The sequence below is a fragment of the Taudactylus pleione genome, unplaced genomic scaffold, assembly GCF_031769625.1.
Source record: "Taudactylus pleione unplaced genomic scaffold, aTauple2 ptg000016l, whole genome shotgun sequence".
Taxonomy (NCBI): domain Eukaryota; kingdom Metazoa; phylum Chordata; class Amphibia; order Anura; family Myobatrachidae; genus Taudactylus; species Taudactylus pleione.
In genome coordinates this window covers 23,200,437-23,209,489 of record NW_028284418.1, presented here as the reverse complement: position 1 = coordinate 23,209,489, position 9,053 = coordinate 23,200,437, and positions in this window count along the sequence as shown.

Here is a 9,053-nt window from a genome sequence, read left to right as displayed (position 1 = left end):
AAGGAGGTGTCAGTGGCAGCTGTAGTCACACAGTCTCAAAAGGCTTGAGAGGGAGACCTGTGTGATTTTGCAGCTTCTCCCCTGACCTCCCCTCTTGCCATCAGCTCACTTACACACACAAAAGCAGATCTCTACCCACCTCTTGAACTCTCTGTGATAAGCCTAGCTTTTCAGATGGAACTGGGAGCTGACCCTTCCCTGGACTTCCTAAGAATACAAACTGATCGGCCTCTTAGTGCAGCCAACCATTACAAGTTGTATTGGGAGGAACTTTATTCATACAAAGAGAGGTCTATCCCAAGATGGCAAAGGGACAGGATAGATGTGTGTGTGAAATGGACATTGCCTTATGTTGTTGCAGCCAGCCCTGAAGGAATGATCAGGGGTTTGTTAGCAGCCACGGGTGTACCAAAATTTGTGGCTGCTGAGACACAGCAGGTAGTTGCTTGGGCTCTGCCCCCAGAGTGGACTTCATTAGACTTGTTACCATGGGTATTGTGGGGCCTGGTATGGTCAGTTTTGTGCTAGAATCTACTCTTGATAGTATGGAGACTGCTAGTCTAAGAATAAGGACAGAGGAGTCTGGTTCCCAAGAAAATGTCTAACCCTATGTTGAACAAGTTATGTCCCCCATATGTTTCTAATGGGAAATGTAAGATTTCTGGAGTATCAGAAACAGCAGGTTGTCAAATGTTGCCATTGTTCTGAGATGGTTCCTGAAGGAGGAGACTTGCCAAGCCCCATGGAGCTGCTAGATACGTGCATTAAGGTTATGCTAGATGATAAAGCCTTAGAAGAAGAAGGGTGTGTTAGACTCTCAGGATATACTTATGAAACCCCCATCCCCAGAGCTAGCAACTCATATTTGTTAAAAAAAATATGGTGTTTGAATGTGCTCTCTTTTCTGATGTAGGTTCCAGGGGCCTTAGAAATGTACAATGTTTGTCCTCGGGTGCTATATATGGAAGCAGTAAGCCTCTGTTTTGTCGAGACAGGACAGAGAGACAAAAGGCACCAGGTTCTGGGTGGGCTACAGGAGACTAAGTGAGTCCATAGTGTTTGATGCCTATCCCCTGCCCAGGATGGATGAAACATTAGATTAGCCCATCCAGGCAGGGTAATGACATTTGTCTTAAAATGGCATGGCAGACTGTGGCATGCCAAGCCAATGCTCCAATGCCTATCTTAAAGGTGGAGGTGTAGCAGTGAAACCCATTTTGTATTGGAATGGGCATATTAAATTGTACTGTTTAAATTGTATGTAATATCTTTGTATTTTCATTACAAAAAAAAATATTTTCTAACTGTATGACAAATGAAATGGCCAGTCTAAGTAACTGCTTCAGAGTTATGTGGCTGAATTGAACAGCCAATTGCATATGTCAAATTATGTGTTTGTTCTGTTGGAGATGCTGGTCAAAGGTATGGGTGTTTCCTGCTAAGGGGCCACCTGTGAGCTGTTTAACATGAGGGTCCTGGAGATAGCCAGTCTGAGTTACATCTTAGAGAAGCCCTAGCAACCTGTGAATACACCCCAGGGGAGCCGGGGAAATTTAAAAAGAAATTCTCTGCACATTTGGCTTATGATAGCAAAGTGTGGCAGTAGTCAGGATGCCATGTGTGATGTTCTTATCATACAAGGGACATCAGAGCCAGTTTCCCTAGACTTCCTGCCTCTCCCTCCCTCCCACCCCATACACTACAACTAGAGGGGGGGGAAACTTTCCCTATGTGAAAGGAGACAGGGTCTAACCAGTATATTAGCTGAGTCCAGTGATCAGCCATTGTTCATTTTGTGAGGAGGCCATTGGGTCAGAATGCACTATACCCACAAGAAGAGCTCTCACTTCTGTCATTGGTCAAACCCTGCTCAGGTGATTTGAACCTTGTTTTCCACTTTATTTATTTTCTTGAAATTGCTACTAACTTGTGAGAACTTAATAATTATTATAACCTTTTGTAACCTTAAGCTTTGAAGTGATTACTTAAAATTAAAACAATTTTTAGTTCTGATATTCTGTAATTCTTAAACGCACGGCCTCCTATGGCCACATGCTACTGACTAAAATGTATGTTATTCTTGTGAAGTGGAACCAAAGAGCTACAGTGTAAAGGTCCTCTACCAGTCTAACGCTTGGTGGTGGCAGGATTTATGTATTTGGTAATAAGGTAACGCACAAAACGTCACAACCATCGATCTAAGCGCAGATGAGTTTGTGACAGTGAGGAATCAGACGAGAAGAATGACCTCTTCCAGTTCCAACTGTAGAGAGCATTAATAATACTGTTAGCTGCCTTTTGCCCATTGGTAGTTTGTTTTGTGGGGGCCCAAACAAACCAATCACTTCAGCCACATGTGGCAGTTCCTATCGCTGAAGTTATTGGTTTGTTAAATTGTGCATGTCAGGTTTAATAGATACACAACATAAGGGTGGGTTGAAGGGCCCAAGAACAATTCCATCTTGCACCGCTTCCTTGCATTATGCGCTGTTTGGGGCATTGTTGAGTGACATTTTTATAGTTTATTAAACCACCATCCTGTCTGCCACTGCTACATGGCAATATTTCAGAGTTGTCCTATACTTGATTAAACTGCCATGCGTTTGTGCTGCAGCTCTGCCACTTTTTTCTTTTTTTATCATACTGTATTTCAACTAAAATCACAAAAAGCTATACTTGCTAAATAATCTTATACCTTTTTCAACCTTAATTTGTAGATACCAATCTGGTTGCCTTTTTTCTTAAACTTTAATTCCAAAGTGTAACAGATGGGCTTGGCTCTCCTTGATCATAACAGCCATGTTTGGTTAGATGCATCTCAAGCACCAAATGGAGAGAATATTTTGTGATAGTATCTGGAGATGTTCTCCCACCTCCCCTCCCAGTGTGCCCATACATAATTCCAGAAGCACAATGAGAGATGTTTAATACCAGACTTTATTAATCCCTCTGACCCCTTCCTGTTCAGAGCTTCCATCTTGTGTGATGCCACATTAATTAGTTCTTCCACCCGTTCAAGAATCGAAATGGGCAGCTGCAACACCGGCATTACTCCAGCCGGTGGGAGGGCCCAAGGACAATTCCATGTTGCACCTCTTTTATTGCATTATGCGCTGATTGGGGCATTACTGACTGTCTTTTTGTGTAGACAACAAACATAGTTATAGTTTATTAAACTGCCATCCTGTCTGCCACTGCAGTGCCATTCTCTTTCCTAGATGTGCCATGTTAGTAATTGAACTGCCACAGCTGCTGAAATATTCTACATGTGGTTGGTTAATGCCAAAAATGTCCAGAATATTTTATGGCCACAGACAGCATCTCCTGAATGCCCCTTTCATTCTTAAAAATAATCTGAACTACCAAGTTTATTGGGTGGGCAAAACATGGGACATGTTAACTCAGTTGTAATTATTAAGTGATTTTGCCCTGGCAGTCTAGTGTGAGTTCTCCTTCCAGTGGTCCTGTGTGAAATGGCGACTTTGTGGGCAAAACATGGGAAATATAGTTCACCTATGCTCTTCCCTCCTCACTTATAAATTTGCTTTAGAATCCAAAACTTAAATTAAATTGACTACAGTTAAAGAGAAACTTACTGTATTTGAAGAGAAATATTTACCTGCTTTAACAATTGACTCTGAAAAATATTGGATGGGTAAACTTAACAATCAAGTGTCTATATACTAAAGGGATTTGTTGATATTCAAAAAGGAGACATTTAATAAAGTTGAGCTTGATTATGAGCAACACAGAGTCTATCAATGGCTCACAGGTGGCATGTCTATGGCCCCAAAATATCCTTATTATTGACAGAAATATCCCAAACAGCATGCGATAGAATCCTTACAAGAGGGGATCACCACGGCAAGTGACTCAGAACACCCCACCAGTAAGAATTCCCCTTTAGGGACAATCAGCTGGTCACAATTGGCTAGTCAAGTGAACAATTTACTAGAAGGGGTGGCCAAAATAAGAGGCATTGGACATGGAAGAAAACCTCCCCTATAAGGGAGGAGATAATTTTCAACTTGTCCTCGTATAAACTTTCTAAGGCTGAAAAGAGCTTATTGAATAAAGTTGTTATTTGTCCCAATTCCTGGACTTTCAGTGGAAAATCAAGAAACATCATCTTAACATGCAGTTAAAGTAAATATAATTTTTTACCATATCAGAAATTATGACCACCCGTACATCTAATCCTGTTCCTGAACAACTGCTTAAAATACAGCAAAGTTTTTTTTTTTTAACCTAATTCCACAAATGCTAGCATTGACTTTTATGCTTATACTTGATTAGGAGGTAACTAAAATTAGTAGTAAACCACAACAGAGCAGCAATCAAAGTCCTCTCTTGGAATTCTGACTTGATCATTAGACCAACAGACAAAGGGGGAATGATTGTTTTACAAGAATGTCAGAATATTAGAAAATTATTAGTGGGTACTGGCCGATTTGACATCAAGTTAATTGAATTCTGTTTTCAATTTTATGAATTTGTCCTCACTAGGAATTTTTTCATGTTTGATGGAGTATTTTATTTACAACTGGCAGGATGTGCCATGGGCTCTGCCGTGGCCCTGCTTATGAAAGTATCTACATGATTAGCATCAAGCATGACATTTTCTTTAGTGAACCAGCCATTGCATCTTGAGTTATTTTATACAAAATATATAGATGATTTGTTTGTTTATTATCTGGAAGGACTCGGGGGCCTATTCATGTTGTTAATTATCAGGGTCTGAATGGACCCCGATAATTAACATTCTAACTTGCCACGGCTGCCAGAGCAATTCATCATTGCTCTGGCAGCCACGATGAGCAGTGATGGGAGTGCGCATGCATGACCTACCGGTCCACGCACGCGCTCAAGAGTCCCGACGTCCAGCTTAAGGAGCCAGACAGGGGCATTGGGATCCAAAAGGATCCCTCTTCACAACCCAGACCTCCTTCCCATAGGGGAGGAGATGGTTGTGACCCCGGAAGCAGGAGCATTTACCATCTGAAGATGGTGAATGCTACCACACTCAAGCTCCGAAAACATATTTTCGGAGCTTGATGAACTCTGTCCCCATGCTAGTGTGTGGGGACAGTGGGCCATTCTGCATGGGGAAGGTAAGTTGGCAATATCTGTGATACTAGTGTATGGGGACAGTGGGCCATTCCGCAAAAGTAAGGTAAGAAGGAGATTTCTGTGATATCGCCTGCTTTACCTTCTTGATGAATGGCCCAATAACTTAATTTTTACAATTGCAGGTGAAATGTTAATTTTCACCTTGCTTTTGTAAAAATAGTCCTCCTTTTTGGAGTTGATCAACCATCATAATGCCATTATATGTCCTGTAAAATTCACAGTAAGGCTCCATCAGGACAATGTTGATTTCCTTGATGTGAAGATTACTAAAGAAGACACCAAGCTATTACATCTGTGCATTCTAAATTGAACCAAATAAACTATGGTGTGTGAGTTAATGAGGGTGAGTGCCGAGCTTTGTGTGTTTTATTTATTTCAGCAATGTGGTCATATGCCATTTCGCAACCTAAGCCTGGGAATGGGGAGTGCATGTTTTGCACCCTGAAACTGAGACTGGCGAGTACAATGGATTCATGTTTATATTTATTTGGTTAATTTTTAATGAAAATTTTGTGATTTCTCATGCACCCCTGTGTAGGCTTATTTATTTTAACCTTTGTTAGCTATTTTCTAGGTAGTATTACTGCAGCTATGTTTGGCAACTCTCACACCTTTAAAAGCCATAAGTTAGTTTGCAGGTGAGCTTTAAACCAGTGTAATAGCAGTTACCAGGTTTTCAGAATCATAACTGGTAGTGTGGGACCTGCAGAGAAATGGGGTCCCATGAAGTGGGCTGCAGGCTTAAATGCATTGATCAATGAACCAAAACCAAATTATCCATGTACTATGGTGTAGAAGTTTATGATGGTGAGTGCTTTACTTTGTGTTCTATTTATTTCAGCAATGTGGTCACATGGCATTTTGCACCCCAAGCCTAGAAACGGTGAGTGCAGGTTTGCACCCCGTACCTGGGAGTGTTGAATGCAATGGATTTATGATTCTATAAAAAGGAGGGAACTCACCAGACTTAAGTGAATTTTGCTTTTATTAGCACATGTAGAAATTCATGCCAGTCAGTCGACGTTCCAGTCTTTACATGGCCTTTCTCAAGACTCTAACATCAAAACAAAGGCATAATATACCAGGACAGAATAGGATTTGCAATGCACTAAACAGAATAGGATTTACAAAGCATTAATAGCAGTGGAGTAACATGGGAGGCAAAAGACACCAAAAACCAGCTTGCATTCCACCTTTGAAACAGGAAGTGACATCACTCCCATGTAAACATCCCCTTGTTACAACAAAATGGATTAAAACTACTAATTGCAAGTAATAAATGCAGCAACCTAATATAATAGGAAGACCAATGCCTCCAGCACATTATGCATCCACAAACATGTATAAAAAATTGTACACCATTCGTGCAGCTTTAGAGACATTTAACAACAACCTACCGGTCGCTACACATTTTAGTGATTTTACTCATCCCCTTAGTAGCTAATGCTACAGGATGAATGACTGTGTATCTCTTTCTGTTAGAGAAGGGAATCGTATGATAAAACTGCTTCAATGTGAAACAAGATGGATTCATCGGTTTGATGTCTATCCAAGAGGCCTTAATGATCGTGTATTCTATTCATGCTTCAGAAAAAATGGATGTCCTCAAGTGTGTTTTATCCCTGTATTTATGTTACATTGTAATGAATTATTTAGAATTTACCATGTGGCTTTATTTTGTACCGTGACTGTGATATACAATGTATCCCTGTTGTGCGTAGATGGTTACTATGGTGATAGAGTTTACACTGAACTGATTAGACTGAACGGTTCCTAGTGGATGACAGCAGGGCAGGTGTGTGGTCCCAGCCTGAACAATGACTTTCACGTGGTGGATTCACATATAAAAGGCATGTTAAGGTGCATATCCACTACACATTAGCCTCCCAGAACAATATCGTTGAACTATTTTCCCTTGAACTTTCCATGTCTAGGATGTACGATATTATGTATGATTTGCAAATGATCAACGAAAAATTATATATCATTCAAATTCTGTGACTGATGTTTCTTGAGGGGTGTATACTGAGCTTATGTTTCTTGAGGGTTTGGCAGGGTTTTCGTGAGGGAATAAATAGGTGGCGGCTATTTTAATCTTTGCATTTATACTCTGTGGCTAGTTTGGTTTGGTTTATACCTACCGGACGCTGTTGCATTGCTAACTTGCTCTGATTTATTTTTGGTTTGTCTTTATTCAAACTGTTTATTTTTGTTCATCATGAATCACTTTCGCTATCATGTGTTGACAGCATATGTTGGAGTTGTGCTATTAGCAAATAGTGAGAGGTCTGAGAAGTGGAGAAGGGTTCAAAGGAGTGGCTGCTGCAGAGGGATACTACTCTCTCTCGCATGCCACTACTGATGGAAATTCGTGAGAACAACCCTGATGACATCCGCAACTTTCTGCATATGGATTACATCACTTTCCAGGAGTTAGAGTCTGGTGATGCCCTACATCCAGAAGCAGGATAGGAAGATGCGGAGGGTCATACCTCCTGAGGAGAGGCCGATTGCTAACCTGTGGTCCCTGGAGACTGGCAGATCCCTGGCCCATCCGAAGTTTGGCACCCAAATTTCAGCACAAACTTGGGGTTGCATCATACCAGAGACCTGAAGAGCCATATTTACTGTCCTGAAGCCTCTGTATTTTAAGGTAATCACAATCTATATTGTCTCTATTTGTCATATGCTACTGCTTCCCACTGTACACCCCATAAATGTTAATCATGTGCTGTCCTGATTCTACAGTATATGCTTTCAGGTCCCCAATATATGCCCTAATATGTTATAAATCATGTGCTGGCCTTATACTAAATGCTGCTTGTCCCCACTGTACACCCCATAAATGTTAATTATGGGCTGTCCTGATACTATATGCTTGCAGGTCCCTGATATAAGCCCTAATATGTTATAAATGATGTGCTGGCCTTATGCTAGATACTGATGCCAAACTCAATTTGATTACCAAATATTATCTGCAAATGCTGTTATGGTATTTGATTTGCAAAAAATTAGTATTCCTTTTTTTCTATTTTTTTTTCTAGTTTCCATCTTCCATTGAGGATTGGCAAGTAATAGCACAAGAATTCGAGGCAAAGTGGATTTTCCGAATTGTGGTGGGGCAATTGATGGAAAACAAGTGCACATTGTACAACCAGCTCATAGTGGATCTCTTTATTTTAATTGCAAAGGCTTTTTTAGCATAGTGCTGATGGCCATTGTAAATGCCAATTATGAATTTCTTTACGTGGATGTTGGAAAAAATGGTTGAGGTGCAGATGGGGGGTCCTTCGATACTGTATACTACGAATGGATGATGTCCGGGAACCTCCATCTACCACCTGCCTCCCAGTGCCAAAAAATTCTTAATTTTGTATTTGTAGCTTTGAATGAACATCTTATGAAACCATTTCCATGAAGGGGTTTAACAAAGAAAAGACGAATATACAATTATCGGCTATCAAGGGCTAGGCATACAGTAGAGAATGCATTCGGAATAATGAGTAGTCGTTTCTGCATTTTCTCTACTCTAATTTAAGGGTCAACAAAATTGAGTTGGTAATGATGGCCTGCTGTGCCCTCCTTAATTACCTTTGACGGAAATCCACACCTCAAAAGGACTGTGTAGTGTGTACCTACCTCATAAAAAAATAGAAACATTTTATAAACAAAAAATTATGTACCTACTTCAACCTTTATGATGTTTCCACACCTGAAGCCTTTGAACAAGGTAAAATATTTAACCTCAGCTCCAGGTCACTCAAAACCTCATTAAAAAAAATAGAAAAATTTAATAAAACAAAAAAATTCTGTACCTACTTTAACCTTTATGACGTTTCCACACCAGAAGCCTTTGAACAAGGTAAAATATTTAACCTCAGCTCCAGGTCACTCACTAATATAGAATACAAAGTTTTGAGAAA